Source organism: Hyposmocoma kahamanoa, unplaced genomic scaffold (assembly GCF_003589595.1).
Source record: "Hyposmocoma kahamanoa isolate Upper Pololo Valley unplaced genomic scaffold, ASM358959v1 64, whole genome shotgun sequence".
Classification (NCBI taxonomy): Eukaryota; Metazoa; Arthropoda; class Insecta; order Lepidoptera; family Cosmopterigidae; genus Hyposmocoma; species Hyposmocoma kahamanoa.
Window position 1 is genome coordinate 985,617 of NW_020653852.1, and position 22,475 is coordinate 1,008,091.

Sequence of the window (22,475 nt, forward strand, 5' to 3'; positions counted from 1 at the left end):
ACAAAGATCGAACACTCAGAAAAAATTCCTTCGATCCGGTCGGATTCGAACCGACGTCTTCTTGCATATCGTGCGTAAAACATATTTATTTTATAATCACAAATGTCACCCCAAAAGAAAAAACGAAACCAAAACAGAAGAAAAAGAAAATATCATGAAAATATTCAAACATAAAAACACAAACAATAAATATAAGACAACATCACTTACGTTGCTTCGATTCAAAACTAAGTAACTGACGCACTTGTGTTATGGAAATTGAAAACAACGACGTTACCACAAACACCTAGACGCGAGACAATAACTTTTCTATATTGACCCGAAACTTTGGAGATGGAGATACTATGAAGACTGGTGCAAGCAACTCGACCACGGAGGTCGTCCAACTACCTCTGTGGCCGAATGGTTACTGCTTTTTCGATTTCTGGTTTGATTCCTGGGCCGGCAGAAAGATTTGTATAGCCTACATTTATTTCTCTCGTAAGTTCGGGTGCAATTCCGAGTTGTCTATGCGTGTCTCTATGGCACCCGCAGTGCAGGGTTTTCCTAGTACGGGGCTATCAGTTTTGTGCGTTATTAAAACAAAAATTAAAATACAAACTATTCACTAAAACAAAGGTACTATGGGTGGTTCTAATAAAAGGGTCACTAACTCAGTATTTACTGAAAAACGCACTGCGTTACCCAGCTCTGATTTTAGTTAATACCCAAGGATAAATACATTAGTCTCATCGGTTCTCTTTCGGTCTACTAGAAAGCCCGGAACATTCCATCTTTATGTCACCTTTACCACCCATTTGCACGAAGCGCCTTGTTCGTTTCTGATACTGTCACCGCAATGGACGCGTTATCACTTTATAGGTTCTTTTTGCGTGCAGACAACAGCTGTCCATACGCAGCGATGACGAACAAATCGTTCGTCTAGTGGAATGCGACACGCCTGTCCATAACAGTTGCAGTGCCACTCAGAGCTATAAATCGCAAATATCTGAAGGACACTCCCATTGCGCCCGTCACCCTGAGAAGTAAGTTAACAAGTCCCATATGCCTGTAATTTCACAATTTCATCAATGATTTTGTAAACCAACCGGCGTTTAAGGACTAGATCATATTTTCAATATAAACAAGTGATTTTCACAAAACAAAAAGGGATCAACGAAATAAGTGTCGAGGCTAATGAAATGGAAGACACCGCGGGCATCTGTTTTTCTCGAAAGCGACAATTTACGGCTGTTCAAGGCTAAAGTAAATAGGTGTTTATTGTCATTTATCATCGCGTTAAATTGTGGTTAATCGTTTGCTGATCCTTGGTTCCAACTCAACGCAGATATGGCTGGATATATATATTCTACCAGCTACCTTCGTCTACGGCCTTGGTTTGCTGTCTGACGATCAAGGCTGATGGGGTGTGTGAAAGGAGCCTTCACGCACGACGTCTTCCTTTCCTGTACATCTGGTGGACTTTGGGCAACTGGGCAAATCCTTTAATCTTCTCCACGATGGCAAGCATTATAGTCTATGCCATCGCTACTATAAGAAGATGGGACAAGTCGAAGACTCGCGCACATTGGGAGAGGCCTACGTCCAGCAGAACTGCAATGGGGTGGTAATGATGATGTTAGTCTACTTAAAATCGAAAATAAAGCCATTTTGAGAATAGTGTAATATTGTTTCGTCGCATAAAAGAAAAATGTCCAATAACGATTTCAGTTATGTAGATGTGGGTTTAGTAGTCATGAGAGTACGTATTCTAGAACATAAATATCCCGTCTGGAACTACCGACGTCGTATAAGTACGTGTAACCGAAAAACCCCACAAGTGATTTCAAAGAATCTAATAAAGCCGGTGACTTTACGAGAGTATTGCGTACAATGGAATATTGTCGGGAGCTGTATTTATATATTGTAAAAAACACAAAGGCGCTTCGCCACTCAGTTATTACTTTAATAAATTTCATTCTTATCATTGACAATTATGTTGATCTGTGACAAAAGCATTCAAAATGCCTTATTAATCCATGTCTGTGTTGCCTTTACAAAGTCTCTGTGAGCAGAAGAAAACTTTACGACGTTGTTGCTGTCACAAAAAAAAAAACAAAATTTATTTACCGTCTGTTTCCATTGATTTTACGATCTAATCCGCCTATTGTCATATTATGGTGCTATTTATCTAATTGTGGGATCAAAAAACAAATTTTCATTTTATCTCTCCGCTGTTTATTCTGGTCCGTGATTCATTTTGATGTCTATTAAAGCTGTACGGGCTGTGGGCGGTTTCGCGTTTCACACACTGTTAATTCCTCCCTAGGATGTGGTGGCAGCGAATAAAAAGTTATTTCCAGGAGCGGTAAATAACTTTTATCACAGTGATCGCATTAATTTACGTTTATGAAAGGTAATGTTGGGGGGTAGCGTAGGTATTATCGGGCAACGCGAGTCGCGACACGCAGATGTGCTTAATGTCCTTTTTCTAAGCCGCGAGGGGGCGCTGTACAGCTGTGTAAGATTTAGGGCCGGCCGCCGGTCGCCGTCGCCGCACGCTTCCTCTTCGCGCAACCACCTGAAATGGCCAATATCACCGCAGCCACATACTCACTTGCACGAGTTATGGCCCAATAATAGAGAAATCGTGCAGTATCACAAGTCCAAAGACCTCTACATCTCTCGGGAGATCGCGGCTGCCATCTCTGTAAAAAATCTAGATATTTTCACTTCCCACAAAAAGACAATAATCTTGAATGTGCTCTGAATAATACATAGCCGTATCTCGTGCGGGTATCCCTTGGCGAAATATTAAAATGGCATGCCATGCCATAAAGACACGGGAAAATATCTTAAACAGTCCCCTATATTAACATACATTATGTGTGAGGACAAACAGGAGAAGTTGGTATTTTATGCGGCCCCTGGACTCCAGGGCAGGAAGCCAAGCTCGCCAGAGGGTCATCTAAAGTTGGGCTTTTTAGACGGCAATTTACTTAAACAACGACTTTGGGTATCCCCTGTCGCTCCCTTTGTTGCTCAACTTTAACTTCAATGACGGGTGAATTGCGTAAACTTAAACATTACCACTGGACATGTAATAAAATGTAACCATTTCTACAGAAAATTCAAACTTTTCTCGTATTAATACGGTTCATTTTGCTTAGGTAGATCGGCAGGGACGCTGGCTGTATTTCACAATTTATAATTTATAATAAACCATTTGAAAACTGTATATCGTATACTACACGTATCCTATTATATACAGCGATTTTCTTGTGTTTTTTTTTCTATCATGAAAATTACACTATTATTTCGGAATCAACCAAAGCCATTTGAGGTAGTATAGACTCTTAAACTAACAGTTTAAACTCAATTACAAGCCTACCTGACGGACCGCAGTTAGAATCCCCCGCGTCCCGGATGACAGTACTCAGAAAGTTTGTATCAAGAAACCAGTTTAATTCATTCGAATCGAACTACTCACCAAAGATTGAAATAGGCAGTGTTCGAGTATTTACCTAAATTTCAAGTAATAAACATAGAGTGAATAACACCTCCTTCTTCTTAGGTTATGTGAACTAATTTTTCCGATCTAAATTGCATATATTTTGTATTGTAATATTTAGCATGGATACACGAGAAATAACTGTAGACCACACAAATATTTCCTCCGGTCGAACCCGGGACTTGTGCGTGGCAGTCCAGCATGGTAACCGTTTGGCCACAAAGGCATTTTGTGTAACTTATGTAAGTATAGTTCAGAATGTGGTTTACACATCACTGGTTAATGACTTTACGATTGACATCTTAGGGTCGTATTCTAGAACTCTACTCAATGCTCAAGTCGGGATTGCACTGGAAACACAAGCACTGGAAATACGACCCTAATGGCAGGGACTTGAGTATGATATTAAGTGCTTTAAACCATACTCAAGACCTAACTTGAGCATTGAGTAGAGTTCTAGAATACGACCCTTAGTATTTATGATTGACATCTCAGTCAGCCGTGACCTGTAAAGGGCCAGAAACGTTGGTTAACTTGAAAAAAAAAAATGCGCGATTTACACCCGAAAAAATAGTTACAACATCCCTTTTAAACATACTACGTAGTGTTCAATCGAGTATTAACCACTCCATGTGTACATTACTTCCATCGTTGAAGTTTAGGTAAATATGCTCAGCTAAATTACAACCTTAGTATAATAATAATAGTTGCGAGATTCGGGCGTTTAAAGACATGCAGCAGTGGCGAGGCGCAGCTATGAAATTGCGGGCGTTATGGCGCACATGTGCGTGAGATGACCATAACACGCAGCCGCCGTTAGTGCAAGTGTCACTGCAGCATCTATTAGACAGGACAACAAATCATTTTTAGGGATCAACACACTTTCGTACGAACAACATTGCCCATTTGAACGTTTTTTTGTATGAATCGTCGATTTTGTACAGATTAGCTTGGAGTATTATCTTTTATTTAATTATTTTCTCCTTACTCTGTCTGATGGAGCTCAGCGTACACATTGGCATACTCTGGTGAACCGTAGATGCAGTTTTTTTATTTTACTTTTCACTGTTTACAGAATCCATATACCTATTATTAGAAATTTAGAGCGGTTACACACGGCGACATTTAGACTGCTGACAGATTGACTGCACGTTTGCAGTTAATGCGTGAAGTCGTAATAAACTAACAGCATTAGAGCTCCTTGTGAAAGAGTTCGTCCAGGGTAGTACTGCCAAGCAGTAATGTCAACATTACTGTGTTTCGGTTTTGAAAGGTAAGGGTGCTGGTAAATTACAGGCGCATGGGACTTGTCAAATTATGTCTCAGGGTGACGGGCGCAGTGTTTATGCCCCTCAGATCTTTGCAATTTAAAGCTCTGAGTGGCACTGTAACTGTTATGGACAGGCGTGTAGTTTACCATGTTATAAAAAAAAACTATGAAGTTAATAACGATTTCACGCATTATTAGCATGCAGTCAGAAACTCGATTGCATAGCGACGACACTAGCGATTTCTAGGCGGCGGTATCCATACAAACCACCACGCCGTCGCTTATGTCGAATCATTAAAAACGTGCATCGCGTTTGTATCGCGATTCTGTCGTTGCTTAAGTCGCGCATGTGACTTATTCGCTGCAACCGCGCTACTAAAACTAACTGTGTGTAACCGCTCTTAAACGTATACGCTAGTAAGGTAAAGTAAATGCTGTTGAACTGAAGTTATTCAAGAAACGAAACAAAGGAATCAGTTGAATACATTAACAGTTTAAATGCACAGTCCGGTGATAGATTAAATTAGGTCCCTGCTTCCATTGTCCCCCGTTTGTATGGCTATGCAAACACGTTTGTTATAGCAGCTAGCCCTTGTGTCTCAAGTTATAGCAATATTTGTAGATAAATTAATTTTTATTATATCACAACTATCACTGACTTTAAATATTGGAGAAATAATTCACTTTTCATTCTACCCTTGTTTCGTTCTAATTACTGGCAAAATGAGATTATGTGGCGTGCAAGCAATCATTTTAACATTCTATATAATTCTTTTGATCTGGATCTTTTCAATACGAGTCTGATTTCGGCAGGGAGAGCACTGATTGGGCTCTTATTTGAATCATTTTTATGTTTTACGTAAAAAATAAATATTCATAGATTTCTCACAGATGGCGCTACGGTAAAAAAGTAGTTAAAACCATAAAACAAACATCTGCAACAAGCACATAGAAAAATTTGTAAGGTCCGCTAGTTCGTTCCGTGGCTTAGTTGAAATAGCGTCTGCCACGGTTTGCTGGAAGACGTTGGTTCAAATCCAGCCGGATCCTAACGTTTTGTTAGTGTTCATTCTTGTATTAGTAATTATAACAAATTAGGTGATGGTTAAACATCGTGACATTAATAAACTTAAAAATTTACGTAATAACTTATGTTTTATGTAATAGGTTAATTAAATTCTGCATCCAGGTTCCTTATTATATTTTTATTTGTAATTAGATCTCAGTTGTTACTATTATTACCTATTTAAGAGAGCTTTAAGCCGTTAGTCTTCCTTTCAGATTAATAAATATATATTTTTTGTTAAAATACTTCATTAGTTTGTTCGTAGTAACATCGGACAAATACAATGAAAAATTCCTTTGATCTGACTGGGCTGAAATCAGCGTTTGTTGCCACACCGGGACTACCGTTCTTACCAACTGGGCTTGTTACAGATCTGTGTATCAGGTTTAAATAGATTTTTTTGCCATCAGCGTCACCTGTGAGACACTTCTTCTTGTCGTATCGATGTTATACACAATAATGTTTGCCATTGTGGTGTAAATATTTGCCAATAACGTGAGGAGGTTCGGTGATGTGAGAAAGTTATGAAATTAGGCCCTTTCCTGATTTGTTGGTGCGGTAGCGGTACGGCATCGGTACACTCGGTATATGCGGTACCGAAAGTTTACCGAGAGCCTAAATTTGGACAGAAGTGGGAAGAGGTCGGTTTGCGGTATACCGCGTCAATCAGGAAGCAGACATTGAAATAAATAATAATAATAATAATAGTAATAACGCACAGACACTAATAGCCCCGCACCAGGGAAACTCTGTATCGCAGGTGCCATAGACATACACACAGACAACCATAAATCACACCGAAACTCACGAGAGAAATAAATGTAGGCCATACAAATATTTCTCTCGCCACGGGAATCGAACTCGGGACCTCTTGCGTGGCAGTCCAGCATGATAACCGTTCGGCCACGAAGGCAGTTCAGTAAGCTTTCGGCACCGCGTATACCGATACGGCACGGCTACCACCGATAAGTCAGCAAACGGCCTTAGAATAATAATAAATGATTTTAATTAAATTTTTATTGAATTGATATTCAATTATAAACTAAAAAGACTTAAAGACTAAAAAGTCGTTGAAAGACCAAGTACAAAGACACGACGCAAGCACATAGAAAAATTCGTGAGATCCGTTGGTTCGTTCCGTGGCTTAGTTGGTATAGCGTCTGGCACGGTATGCAAGAAGACGTCGGTTCGAATCCGACCGGATCGAAGGAATTTTTTCTGAGTATTCGATCTTTGTATTAATAATTATAAATGATTTTGTTAAAGATAGGTTGCTCCTACCCATTAGATGGCCTCTGAAGGTAAATAATTACCTATAATAACGGTAACTACACCTTTCCTGCATTGTGAGTATCAGAGCAACGGAAAAGAAAATCCATCACACCACTTTTTACATTCCACTTTTGGACATAACTCGCCTTTAAGAAGCAAGTTGGCGTGTTGACAGAGTGGAGACTTCACAGGTTTTCCAAGTTTGATGAACCTACATTGACGTGCAATTTTCATCACTATATTTTCATAGCGAGAGGTGTCACTACTAAACATTTACAAATGTATGTAACATATAAATTAAAATCCTAGGTATATACTGCCATATTTACTTCTAAGGCTGATTATTCACAGTGCCGTAACAACAGCGACACTGCCGCCGCTGTTGCGCCGCAGTTGTAGTTTTGTTTATTTCCTATTTTATGAATAAGGTAAATCAACAGTAATACTTTTAGATAATATTGTAAATTTACATTAGCATTGTACTTATATGTCTACCTATGACAGACGTACACAGCATTTACACACACCAGACATACATTTTGTTAATTGTTGTTGTAAAGTGCCTACGTTTCAAGTCATAATTATTTCCGTGGTGGGGAGGCCTGGAAGCTATAGCACAGGTTTCGACCTAGTTTAGATTCCAGCTTCCTCACAAACTGTAATTAACTAATACAACTAGTACTAATTAATATATGTAACAAGAATTTTGTAGTTTGTACCAATAAACTATTTTTCATTTAATGTAATGAAATCATAATAATCAGCTAAAAAAACAACAAAGAACTGATGACATTACTGGGGAAACGATTCTAGAATGATTTTTTTTAATTACGGAAAGAACGCAAAATATATATCTTTATTCGAATGTTAATTTGGTTATAATTAGAGGAAAATCTAGGTAGTGGACTGTACAGAGCTAATAGTCGCCCTTGCATTTGTTTGTACACTTTTATAAACGCACCGTGGCGGCGAGCGCTGCCGCAATTGTCTACTTAATGTAGGATTTCAACTGATCACGCCCCACGGGCTGCAGTCGCGCTACGACTGCGGTTTGACGCCGCAACTCTTGAAGCCACGCGGTGCCATGTGAATTCAGCCTTACATTTAAAGTAGCAGCCGTCTAACTTGAACCATTATGTATTATATATGTTCGTTTCCATTGTTGCTTTTTGCATTTATTAAAAACGTTACGTCTTTTACTTGTCTACAGTTTCGTTTTAATATTCACTTACAGCTAATCCTCGAGTTAAAGCGAAAGCTTTTCAGTTCATCAAGATTACAAGAGACGATCACGAAGGAGTTTGTTCTAATTACACTGTTTAAACTAACTGAATTATTGCTGCAGTTACGGGTTCTTAGCATGTTTAACTTTACTATAGTGAAATTACTCATGCCCCGGTGAGTCAGTTCGAACAAATAATACGACGAATAACTTATTTCTTTGTACTTTTAGTGTAGAGTCGTGTATCAGTGGTTTATGATGTTTTATGTAATAATAATTAATTTTTCACTTCACTAGTCAAATCAATCAGTCAATCAATTTATTTATTCGTCTTAATAAGGTACATTATAATCAGATCTTATTTTAAACAAATCCAACTTATTCTACCGTAATCGGGATGCAAACACACATATATTTCATTCAACTATTTACTAAGATTACTGCAATCAATCAATGAAAACTCAATTCGGAAATGCTTCTTTTGCATTAGAAATCAGTGTGCTAAAGTATTTTTTCCACGCGTGGAAAAGTTTTTTGAAATTCAAATTTGACGTTGGACTGTGGTGCGCCTAACTTTTCCTTCGATGAAAAAAAAAGCATAATGACACGTTCCACTATGCGATTTGTCGTACATTATTTATGTAATATAAATCCGTTGGTATCTATATTTTATTCTTTTATTAATAACATTCAATGTAAAATGTCAATGTAGAGCTTTAAATCGCAAAGACCTGAGAGGCCCTGCCCCTTCACCCGTCACCTTGAGATATAAGTTGACAAGTCCCATGTCCCTGTATTTTCATCAGCTTCCTTACCCTTTCAAACCGGAACACGGTAATGCTGACATTGATGCTTGGCGGCAGCAACAGCTAATGTGGCAGTACTGCCCTGGACGAAATCTTTCACAAGGCGCACTACTGCTGTTAATTTAAAACAGCGCCATGTCTACAAGCATTGACGGTCTACTCTCGTCGAGTCTCCCACTAGAGATAATAATAATAAACAAAACAAAAGCTCGCACGCAGTTATCCGGCGACGACCAACGACGCAATCAACTGTGTCTTTACTGTGATATTGTGCGTAGTGTTAATAGATAGTAAAATCATAGTATAATAAGAAAAGTATTGTAACTCTGTACAGACATAATTGCGCGGCTTGTATGTGTGTGCGCCCACATATTCGCATAATCTCGTGGTGCACTCGCATTGCATAACCCGGGTCGTCACACGTGCTATTAAATAGTAAACGTGACATCAATTAATAGACGCAATTGTTGTTGTATTTGTGGTTGTTTGGACACGAATCCCTCAATTGTAGAATTGTTCAGTAATTCATTTTCATTTTACAATCATACTCCATAATTGCGGTATTTTACCAATCCGCAATGAAGGTATGATAATTTCAATATGTAAATCCCTAATGTATTTAACAAAGGTTATTTCGGTATAGCATAGATACTGTGATAACCCCTTATTTTTTAATTATGTTACAATTGACAGATATAACTAAAATCATAATGTGACAACCCTACGCACCGAGTGAAGTACAGGCATTTACGCGCTGAACATGAGGGAGTTGCACTACTGCTTTTATTATACCATGGCAAAAAGCTAAAACAATGTTTTGGGTTATTTTGTTGAAGATATCCTTGGCAGCGCTGGCTTTGGGTGGCAAAGGACCGCTATATACAAGAGAGAGCCAGCAGTAACTGGTCTGAGGTACATATTTGTACTGATGTTAGTACTGCTAGACTAGTTTACTTTAGTTACTTCCACAGTATAATGTCCAACGGGATTCTCATGTGGGATAAAGCGGCAGACGTACAAACCATATTTGTATTGCAAAAACGACCGACTCGTTCTGTGTACCTTCTAGGTTCTCGGGTTTCTCTCAGAGAAAAGTTTAAGGAGACTGGTATCATGACTGTGACATCACACACAAATATTTTATATATGGCCGTAAAAATATACATAATTTCATTAAGAAAGAAGATAGCCATAATATTATCCTTAGAGCTAAGTCCAAACTCAAGGTACCACGATTTCGTTTAACCAAGGTAAACGAGTCTTTTATGGGGCACCATATACGTTTTTACAATAAGATTCCATATATTAAGATTATCATTTCTAAGTTTAAAAACTACATTAAAATATTTTAATTGAAAAGTCATACTACAAAATTTAAGACTACGTGTTACACAAAGATGTGTGGAAAGACGACATGGCTCCAGAATCCACACAAATTTGATTGAAAGTGTATTCCATAGCATTTAAGTTTATTAGAAAAGAGCAATCAGCTTAAAAGTGACATTTTCAAGTGTAAATTTATTTTACTTAAGGAATAAATTATTATTTGAATTTGACTTAAATATTTGTATCATCATTACCAGCATCATCATTATTAGCCCAAGTTGGAATATAAGTCTCCCCTATTTTCCATCATCTAACTGTGGGTTTTCTGCAATCCAGGGAAGTTAAAAAAAATTAAAAATTCTTACATTAGTATCACAGTATATTAATGTAAAAAATGTGCTTTACGTTAATGAAAATAATATTTATTTGTAAGAAAGTGTGAAAAACGTAACATTAATAAGACAGCCAGTTTATTTTTATACCAAAAATAAACTGGCTGTTCTTGACAGCCGACTTTACAAAGTCATAAATTAATTTAAGGGGAAATATGATAAAATTCCGCTTGATATTCAAAATTTATCATTTACGCGGCTTAAAACTATAGTGAAACAAAAACTTTATACAGCTTTTGCGTACTTGAATGACAAAAATGTTTGGTAATGACCCGTTTAGCTCTTGCCGGTTGTTGATATAGATTTTGTGAATGATTAATGTGTGCAAGTGTTTATTTATAAAAAGCAACCCTTGGAGTTTCTTTCTCATTCTCTTCATGGGTATATGCTATATTAATGCGTAGTAGATTTTATCATAAGACGTTTTCAAGTGTAATTTGTGTACCTCTGAAATAAAGACGTATTTAAATTTTAGTTTGAATATTTGTCGACTAACTTCCAGATGTCATCCAGCCAGTAAGTTAACTTTTAAAGTATACATCTTTTTTTACAGTGGTAGCGGTACATTTGAGAGACCGTCTAAGTCACGGGCTTTTGTGAATATTAGGTACTGTCATAGTTCATGCTATTGGTATCGGAAAACGCCGTCAAAATCAAAGAAGGTTCACAACCTTTGGAAAATGTGCGATGTCCATAAGCCATATTTGGCCAGCGCGGCTTGGAAGACTATGGCCTAAACCTTTTCTTTAAAAAGACCTGTGCTCAGCAGTGTAAGGTTATATTGGATACTAGTATTTTTTAATTTTTTTTTATTAGCCTCGCACTAGGAAAATTCCGTATTACGGGTGCCATGGACACACACATGGACAACCACAAATTACAACCACAGTCACGAGAGAAATAAATGTAGACCATACAAAGAAAACGTCTCAGGCCGGGAATTGAACCCGAGACGACTGCGTGGCAGTCAAGCCTGGTAAACGTTCGGCCTCGGAGGCAGTTAAACGTTGATAATGATAATCACGAAAATGTGGTTTTATTGGCAGCATTAATTCGTATTTAATTTTGGACAAAAATAGTCTTAATTTGACGACCTCGGTGACCTTAACGGTTTACGTTGCGGGTGCATTCCGTCTGTCGTACACTTGGTAGATGGTATTCCCTAGTTGGAAACCAGGCAAATGATGTGGTTGTTTAGCAAATATTGTTCCTATTATATTATTAATAAAAATAATATTCATTTAATAATTTAAATATAAAACGGCATAGTATCTCTATGGCATTCAACTAAAACGGTATATTTAAAAAAAGTAACATATTTACAAAGACAAAAGTAGTGGTTCTTGCCTAAGGACAAACCTAAGTTTAAACTCTGCAGTGGTACAAGCTACGTTCTCGGACAGTTTGTTTAACAGTGTCCTGGCCATCTTTTATTGGCCTGCATTTAAGGAAAGGAAAACCGACCAACTTCCCTCGCAAATTATACACACGGAGAACGCCCCAAGATAACAACAATAAAGAGCAACTAAGCAAAAACCACGCGATAAATAAACTACGAAGTTTCTCTTTGAAAAATTGTAACTTTGCATGTGCAATCCGAGGTTGTTTCCCTTCAAACTGAAATAACTTTTTTTTTCATAACAATATTTGCGTGAAATTTAATAAATGAAATGTCGCACTTTATATAAAGAAAACTTTTCTAATGGGGCTATAAATTATTACGGTTTTTGTCTGACATTTTTTTTGAAGTTTTTTTTTTATAAAAGTAATCCCATCTCTTCAGTAAGTCACAATGCGTATCGGAAATCACATTCGTTTGGCGATCTTAACGAATTTTTTGGCGAATAAACAATCAGCAAAAGTCAAGTTGAAAGATCGTCCAAGAACTTAACGTTAGTATTGAATAATAAGAAGAAAGATTTCGACCATGAAATTCCGAAAACGCAGCACTTTTGGCAGCCCTGGAAGAAGACGGAAGATTGCCAATGAATCTGTTGATCATAGACTTCAATGTCCTTACTTATTTCTGCCACCAAGCAGTAATGTAAGCATTATTGCGTTTCGGTTTTGAAGAAAGAGTAATGGAGCTGATGGAATTACAGGCACATGAGATATGTCAACATATGTCTCAAGTTGACGGGCGCATTGGCAGTGCCTCTCCGATCCTTGCGAGATAGGCGTGTCGCTTACCACCAGGCGCACAACTTGTCTGTCCCGTTACTTGATATCATATAAAAAATTGTGGACCATTGTACTTCGTCTCAAAAACCAACCAAATGGGAAACAGTATCAATGAATGCATATTCAGAATAATAATTTATTGAGGTTTTTAATATGTGTTGTTATTGAATAAAATTTGTTTCATAAAATCCGCATTTATGCAATAACTCAATAATTAAAAGTATAATATTTAAAAGCGGGCTGCGCCCTGGGCCACCGTGCCCGAGACTATAACAATTACCCCTTTGGGTGGCTAAGTTTATTCTTTGGCGGAAGTAGTTCCGAGCCACCTGGTCACCTGAGATTTCCACGAGACGAACTGAAAGCTTCTTAGCAAGGGGTCTTGCCAGTGGCCCCCAGGGACTAAGGATTTTCACCGCAAAAGGTATCTTTCAAACTTATATGGAAAATGTGAGGACGTGAACACTGAAGTCATTTTATAATAAGTATTTTTCTTTGTTTAAATGAAAACACAGAGGCAATAGTTTTTCTCGGATAGTTTGACATCGTTATTTTATAGCTCGAGGGCTTGGACTCGAGGTCGTTACGCTCTCCACTTAGTTGGACTTGTAATAAAAAAATTAGAAATGTTAATATGTTACTCTGTATTTTTAAGAAGAAGACGTTTATTGTAAGATGGAACAATAAGACATATAAAAACGAATTATTCTGAACAAAAAATAACACTAATTTAGCCGACGGAAAGAACTTTTAATGACACCAATATTTTGTTAATTACAATTTTGCCTTGAACACCGTTTGTCTTAATTAGGATAATTTTCTTTTCATTTAAATGTAGGAATAGGCAGTGAAACGGATATATGTGGTGAAGAGTATCCTCTGTTGGCACGAGATATTGAAAAGTAAATAAATTTATTCCTTTGATAATTTCGTTATCTAAATTCAGGAAAGGCAAATAATCTCACTCAACAAACAAGCTTAATGACCTCATCTGGGAAATCCGAACCAATACAGGGTTGTTTGGGTAGGTGAAAATATGTTTCGGCCTATTTTGAATGCCTATTATATTCCGTGCAGACGAACACAGCGTTTCAGAACTTTTATTGTATTTCCTTAACAAAAAGGCGTGATTGTAAAAATTGTACAGCCCCGAATGACAATGAAAGGGGAAGGTATAAATTACGTAATTTATGCAAATTTTGCATTTTGTCCGCCGATTGCGAGAACGGAGTCTCAGCGCGGTGCTTGTTTAAAATTCCACAAAAATTATAACAGCTCATGATTTAGAAATTCCAAATTGAGGCATTGTGCGTTCCAATTTGCTGCGATTTTCTCGTATTTTAGTATATTCGTGTTGGCACCTTTCGCCTACGGCTCCAGAGGGATCTCATTGTTTGGCAGACAGGGGACATGTTCAAATTTTTTTGATTGTATTTAAATTCCAGTACATTTTTTCATTTCTTAAGTGCTTTTGGACAACGGCTGGCCACTGGTTGATTGACAGTGAATAAGGCACGTTGATAGTGTAGTCTTCTAATATTATATATATTTAATTTTAAGGCTAAATTGCAGATTAAAAGAGGAGGCACTGCCACAGCGCCCGTCACTCTGAGATATAAGTTGATCAGTCCCACGTGTATGTAATTTCATTGCCTTACCCTTCAAAACCGGAACGCAGTAAGGGTCACATTAGTTAATGGAAGTAATTCTAATTGACGGCAGAAAGTGACACTACTATAGTTGCACCATTTGACATCATAAAAAAAGACAGATAGTAACTTTTCTGATTAAGAGCAAGTTGTTTTGTTTCAAGAGTTTTTAATTTCAGTTTAATGTAGTTACATAATTAAATTAATGTAGGATACCAAAAAGCTCATCGGTGAAAGTTCGGGTCGATGTAAACTTATGTTATTAACAAAGTTATGACAAATGAACCTTGTCAGTGTACAAAACATGAACGTGAGATTAATGCCCAAAGTGCACAGCTTTGTGCGGAGAACCGCAAAGGTATTAAGTCAATAATGAAACGGATTAAAACAACATCGACATGTAATCCTGTAAATGACGTTTCCAGAGTGCACTAACCGCACGTTCATAATGCATTGTTGTAAATTATTTATTTGTGAATTGTAACCATTGACATAATGATTGTAACTGTAATTTTCACGTTTTGTCACTTTATAATCTGCTTAATCGATGTTATTAATATGCCAGGTGGCATGGTAGCAGGTAGCATGGTATGAGCTGGCAGCTTTTTAATCAAGTTGTTGAAGGGAAATAAGAAAAACCATATCAGTATACATTATCATCTATATCAATATTATTAAGACTGCCTCCGACCTTTGCCAACACATTTGTATTTGGACCTGTGGCGCAAACTTTAAAATAATATTATGATACCAAATGACCGAACGAACAAGTCGCCCACCTAGTGTTACGTGCCACGCCTGTCCATAACAGTAGTAGCACCACTCAGTGCTTTAAATCACAACAATGTAAGGGCCACTGTGCCCGTCACCCTGAGACATAAGTTGACAAGTTCCATGTGCCTGTAATTTCATCAGCACCCTTACCCTTCTAAACCGGAACGCAGTAATGCTCACATTACTGCTTGTCGGCAGAACTTGCTAAGGTGGCAGTACTTTTCTGGACGAACTTTTTCACAAAGAGCTCTACTGCGATTAAAAATGATGATGGTGCAATTTTTTTTCTTGTTGAATAAAAAAAATGTCAATTACTGCTTTTGATTCTCCAACTATCGCTCGCATCGACTGCAGCCGACGCTTGCTGTTAAAGTCGTAAGTGCAGGCAGTTGTCCACGACGAATGAATAAATGACTGAATGAAGGAACGCAATGAACGAATGAATGAATAGACGACAATTTTATTGCTCTCACGAGACTTACTTTTGACTAAAATAAAGAGTTTTGTTACTGTTATGCACACTCTCACCTGTTGTAAATACTAGGGTTATATCCGTGAACGACTAATGACCAGGCTCCCTCCCTGTAAGCCAAGACTAGTTACTCCTCTTATTAATTCCAGCTTCGAGAAGCTTCGCAAATGTCAAGTTGAATAGGAAAAAGTTTTAGGCAAGCTTAGAATAATAACGCATAGAATGATGGTTTCATATCAAACGAACTGTCACAAGTGAGGCAAAAATCAAATTCATGTAGGCTAGTTTTAGTAGTAGGTTAATTTTCGGCTTTAGTGAATATTTATATAAAAATACAAATTGAAACGCGTTACTTCCTTGTGGAATGTGATGTTAGTATCTATTTTATGTTTGTCTGACGTATTTTTACACTCATTTACCGCACATTTCGTCATTTTTAGCTAAAATTCTTGATCTGTTCGCGGTGCAACTTGGCCTTGAGCACTGAAGGCTCGCGCGCTCGTGTAGGCCCGTTTGGCGCGCTTCAATTTGCCTCACTTAGCGTGTGTGGACTAGGTTTCTATGCGTTATTATTCTAAGTAGGCAAGTAAATTCTTAATGACAGACTATATTTTATGTGATGTGAGTTTGAGTGGTGTAAAGAGTTGAAGGCGTCCGTGCATCACAAAGATACTCATTCGTCCTAGCGATAAAACAAATTTCTTTTTTAACTCTATTTCTTCTCGTGCAGCGCCATTGTGGAACAGACTACCTTCCCATATCCAGTCTAGCCCGCCTAGCTAGCAGTCACTTCTTTCAAGCGCACTTTCTTGCTGAACTCTCTTTGTAATCATCTTATTATTTACTCAATATATGTATCTCAATTATCAGAAATAATATCTCAAACGTACTCGCGATGGTCATATGAACGAGATCGAATTCCATTCTTCTATATCTCAATTATTCTGTGTTTTATTGAAATACAAAATTGTTATGTGCTTATTCGAAAACCCCTTATAAGGCTTAGGAAATGAAACTATTTTTCCAGATTTAAATCGCGTATATTTGTTTTTTCAAACAAACCGACGTTTCGAGCCCTTTACAGGTCCTGTGGTCACGGTTGACTGATAGCCCTTATAAGGCTGTTAACAGATATTTCTTTGCTGGATTGCCTCCCAAAAGAGAACCATGTCTCCTACTCTAAGTGACCTACTCTTCATTTCTATTCTAATGATATTCACACCAGTTAAATTGGCATGCGATTCCAAGAACAAGTATCTAACCACTCGTAGGGATGTAAATATGTGTAGATAATGGATTTGTATCTATATCAAAATCTATTGTTAGGACATTACGACTGACAAGACGCATACTCGCGAACGCACACTTCTCACTTTTTTCTATTCTACTTAACTTTTGCAAAGCTTCTCCGAGCTGGAATTTCCTATATTTTAAAAAATACACAAAGCAACGAGAAAGCACGTGTATTAAGGCAATATTATTTCTAACTACCAGGGTCTTTTACGTAGGATCATTAGCAGTGAGTCAGTCTGAATCATTTAGTCTCAAATTTTGCAAACGAACGTGCGTGTAATGTTACACAGGCGTTCCGTTACACGCTGCTGTCGTGCACTAAACTGGCGGTTGGCTGTTCGCCGATAGCATCAAGAGTGGAATTATTAAGTCATTAAAAACTACGCAAAGGTCATCTTTAGCTGCCATCACAAAGTTGGGTAATATACTCTAGTATAAATTGTTAAAACTGGTCTATTAAGTTTAGAAAGTTAGTTTTACTTTCTGAATTTCTATATTTATACTTTAGATTAGAATTAATAAATTCATGTCGTTTTAACGCAAATCTTTATTTAGTCGTTACTAGCAGTAGAGCGCCTTGTGAAGGTATTCGTCCAGGGAAGTACTGCCACTTAACCTATTTCTGCCACCAAGCAGTAATTTTTTTTATAATATCATATCAAGTGCAATCTCAATCAAATCTGCAATACTTTCCGCTGTTGGGCAGGAGTATGTTTCCTAAAGAGAAGGTTTACTCGTTTCCAAGGATTGTCAGTGTTCTTCAACACGCAGGCTTCGTCACGTTGTTTTCCTTCCCGAGAGATAACGACGACTTCGGTGGCCTAGTGGTTTGCATTGTGGGTGCTGGATAGCTCCCGGGATCGATCACCGGCGAGGCCAAATTGGGAAATGAACCCCAGAATGATTTTCTTGCTCTCGTACTGATAGTTATATTATTGTTTAAAATTCATAATGTTATTCGAACCATCGACATTTAAATTAAGAAACAACCGTATTCCCACTAATCTGCTACCGCTCTACAATCGAAATGACTTAATTTGACACGCTATGCCATAAAATATAAAAGAGAATACAAATTAATAATACAACAAATATGGCAAATGTAATGGAATAAACATCATAACTCTTTTTGTGCTAGTTAAGACGAAGCTAAAAAGGAGGGTAATGCTTTTCACGCGCATCTAATGTTTGTATCATTAAGAAACTGTGGAAATCGGTAATGAACACACTACGAACGTGGATTAACTATTTTTTTTAGATTAAATCAATCTTTTTGCGCGTTAAGTGATTATAGAAATGATTACTTGAACCAAAGTTATTGTTAAGCACAATGGTTAACGTTATTACTAAAAAGCAATCACTTTCAGACAACCTTGGGGCAAAAAAGGCAGGAAAAGTAAAATGGACCAAATCGATGCCTTATTTTCTCAAATTCGTATCTTATAAAGAGTGTGATTTTTTAGGAGATGGCAAAACTTTCTATTTATATTAAATTTCTTATCAAGGGTGTGAATACGAAGGCAATGTGATATGAAATCATTCATTAATTTTGTGCTTTAAGATACGAGTTTGAGAAAGCAAGGCGACGGAACAGTGAATGTCAACGAAAAATTCTGAAGGTAATAAACAAACTTACTAAACATTTAAGGGTTATTTATAAAATAGTATCGACCTAACAGGCCTAATATTTACTAACATCATAAACAACAAGTTTTGTGCCATGATTTTTAATTTTTACTGTCGAACAAAAATAATAATATTTTATATATCGTTGCTTATGACTGTTTTTAAAGTCGTGTTTAAGTAAGGCCTTAGTAATAGGTACGAGATTTTAAGACCTAATTACAATTGCAAACAATATTTTTTCCAAGAGTAAATAAAATTAAGAAACAGAACCAATATTTAATATGTATTTTGTTAACAATCCATGACAATAAACGCATTTATTAAAAAAAATATATCCATTTATTAGGTTAGGCAAAGGTTCCGCCATACAGCCTCTTCGTATAGTTAGATGAAAGTCAAACAATCGCTACAAAACAAAAACCAAAGATATAGAATAGAACTGGATAAGTACGGCATAAAATTTAACAAATAGTTTTTTTTATAAGCCAATTTAACCAATCAGGAGGCAGTATAGAGTTCGAGTGGCGTCCTAATTGATATTTTAATTAGCAAAAATACGTTATTTTTTCGAAACACATTATAGTTCTATGTCTTTGATGATATTTTTCAGCTAAGTGGCAAGTACCATTAGACAATAGAGTTTTTATTCAGAACTAAGCGCCTTGTGACAATGTTTATGAAATTATGATTGACGTAAGTTACTGGAGTAGAAAAATAGTTATTTTTGTTACAAGTGCGGAAACTTAGTCATTATTCACATGTGAAAATGACAAATCCGCATGTATATCAAACGATGTTTTTTAATACATTTGCGAAAAAACTACATAGAAAGTAAAATAAAACAGTATTTAAAAGAAACTCATTTTATTTCTTTGTCTGATAAAAATTCAGAGTTCAATGGCAACTGTTGCCAGTATTCAGCCACATTGAAATTACTGTTTTAGTGGCGCGGCGCGCAGCGGTCGCGCGTAATACTCACCTCCGGTCATTGTTAATACTCAATCAGTCATCTTTATGGAAAATATTTTGGTATTTTTACATGTAACCCGTTGTTTTATAAAACACCTATGCATTTTAAACAAATAAGATGTTTGTAAGTAAATCTAAGTTTTAATGACGAATGACTTACGTCACAAAGCACATAAATATTAAATAAATATATAACTTCTTTAGTTCTATGTTTAAGACTTGAAACAACAGTAAATGGAAAAGTAAAAAGCACTAGTACGAAAAATCCAACTTTCGGCAAGATTTGTAGTACGAAAAATACCACGTTTTGAGCAACTGTATTAAATTTTTTTTAAACACTCAACATAGCCCCGCATTAGGGAAACCCTGAATCGCGGGTGCCATAGACACACACATAGACAACCACAAATTACACTCAAACTCACGACAGAAATAAATGTAGGCCGTACAAATATTTCTCCCGGCCCGGGAATCGAACTTGGGACCTCTGCGTGGCAGTCCGGCATGGGAACCATTCCGCTACCGAAGCAGTTAAAATATTTTTATAAATCGCTCTTAATGGTGATAACTTTGTGCAAAACGCAGGAGCAGGAGTGGAGGTTTACATTACGAAAAACAGATCTAAAAAGTGTCAATTTATTATTATTACTTTTAAGTTATAGAACAAAAGTTATTGTTTATGATGTCAGTAATACAGTCCTGCGAGCTCATTGACTTACAATTATATGGACGTCGGGTCCGCGCTAAAAAGTGTCCGAACTTATAGGGCGTTAAAATCGTATACAGAGCGTCATTCACGCTTTAGTCTTCGTTTGTTCGACTGACAGCGAAGCAAGCAAAATTAGACAGTACTGCGATGACATTACAATTTAAATTCAACGTTTTAGCTTTTTCATATTCCTTTACATGTCACTACCTTTATATAGGTTGAGTTGGGACATTTTTTTCGTGGTTATTGTATTAGACCCGTCGTCCATTTATTTGTAAGTCAATGTGCGAGCTAGTCAATATTTTTTTTTATGATATCAAGTGACGGGACGAACACGTCGTGCGCCTGGTGGTAAGCGACACGCCTGTTCATAACAGTTACTGTGCCATTCAGAGCTTTAAGAAGAATGTAAGTTGTCACGAAAAACCCAGTATACTAAGAGCATATAAATACTTACAAACTCACTATACACATTGAATTAAGGTTGAGTGGAACGGGATAATGGGGAAAGTACGAAAATTAGGAAATAAAAATGAGTTTCTTGACGCAATGTTTTCCTTTAATGTGTCACCACACATTACCACAATAAGGTAAGTAACACAAGAGGTACTTGTAAAAGAGTTCATCCAGGGAATTACCACCACATTACCTTTTTCTCCAGAGCTTTAAATCGCAAAGGCGTGAGGGGGCACTGCCGCAGAGCCCGTCACTCTGAGACATAAGTTGACAAGTCCCATGTGCCTGTAATTTCACCGGTACCCTTACTCCTTAAAACCGAAACGCACTAAATAGATAGATAGATATACTCTTTATTGCACACAACAGGAAAAAAATAGTACATAGACAGCTTAAAACTAATGTGGGAAAAGGTCTTATCGCTAAGAGAGCTTTTCCAACCTATGAGATATAGGAAAACTAATTAGAGCGGGACACGTGGTGTGCCAATAGCAAAATATGAATTGTATAGACAAACAATAATTAACATTATATTTTATCAAATAATAAATAACGATATAGTATACCTACATGTATATTAGTATATATAAATATACCTAAATATCATTGACTTACAATTATATGGACGTCGGGTCCGCGCTAAAAAGTGTCCGAACTTATAGGGCGTTAAAATCGTATACAGAGCGTCATTCACGCTTTAGTCTTCGTTTGTTCGACTGACAGCGAAGCAAGCAAAATTAGACAGTACTGCGATGACATTACAATATAAATTCAACGTTTTAGCTTTTTCATATTCCTTTACATGTCACTACGTTTAAATAGGTTGACTTGGGACATTTTTTTCGTGGTTTTTGTATAAGACCCGTCGTCCATTTATTTGTAAGTCAATGCTAAATATACTTATACTTACTAATAAAAAAATACACGTTGCAGACTTGGACATTGTCAGAAGATATTTACGTAATCCAGTTTTGAAAATGGGAAGTGACTTTGAATGTGGGATTTCAGACGGGAGTTAGTTCCATAGTTGTGCAGTCTTAATGGTAATAGAGACCAACAAAGATAAAGCAGACCACTCAAGCCTTCTCCTATATTCAGACACATCGATCTTGCGCAATCCGTGTATGAACCTGATGCAAAGATTCTGTGGACGCCTCATTGAGGTCAATGACACTAACATCAGGATAATCTAGAATAGGTAAGAGCAGCGATTGTGCAAGTTCAAGCTTGGCAGCAGAAATAGGCAAGGCAGCACTTGCCCATGCACAGTCTACCGAACTGCACGGAAAATAACCCGATTTTTAAACACGTAATAAATTTATTATGGTAAAGGTATATATAAAATTCACATACTCTGTTGATTTGGATCTCTGATAATTATTGATAATTGCAAATAATTTGACCGACCATTTGTCTCGCGAAGCGAAGACAGCGAACGTATCATCAGGAGACATTAATTAAATAATCGCATACGACGCGACGCGACATGTTGCGACGCTAGA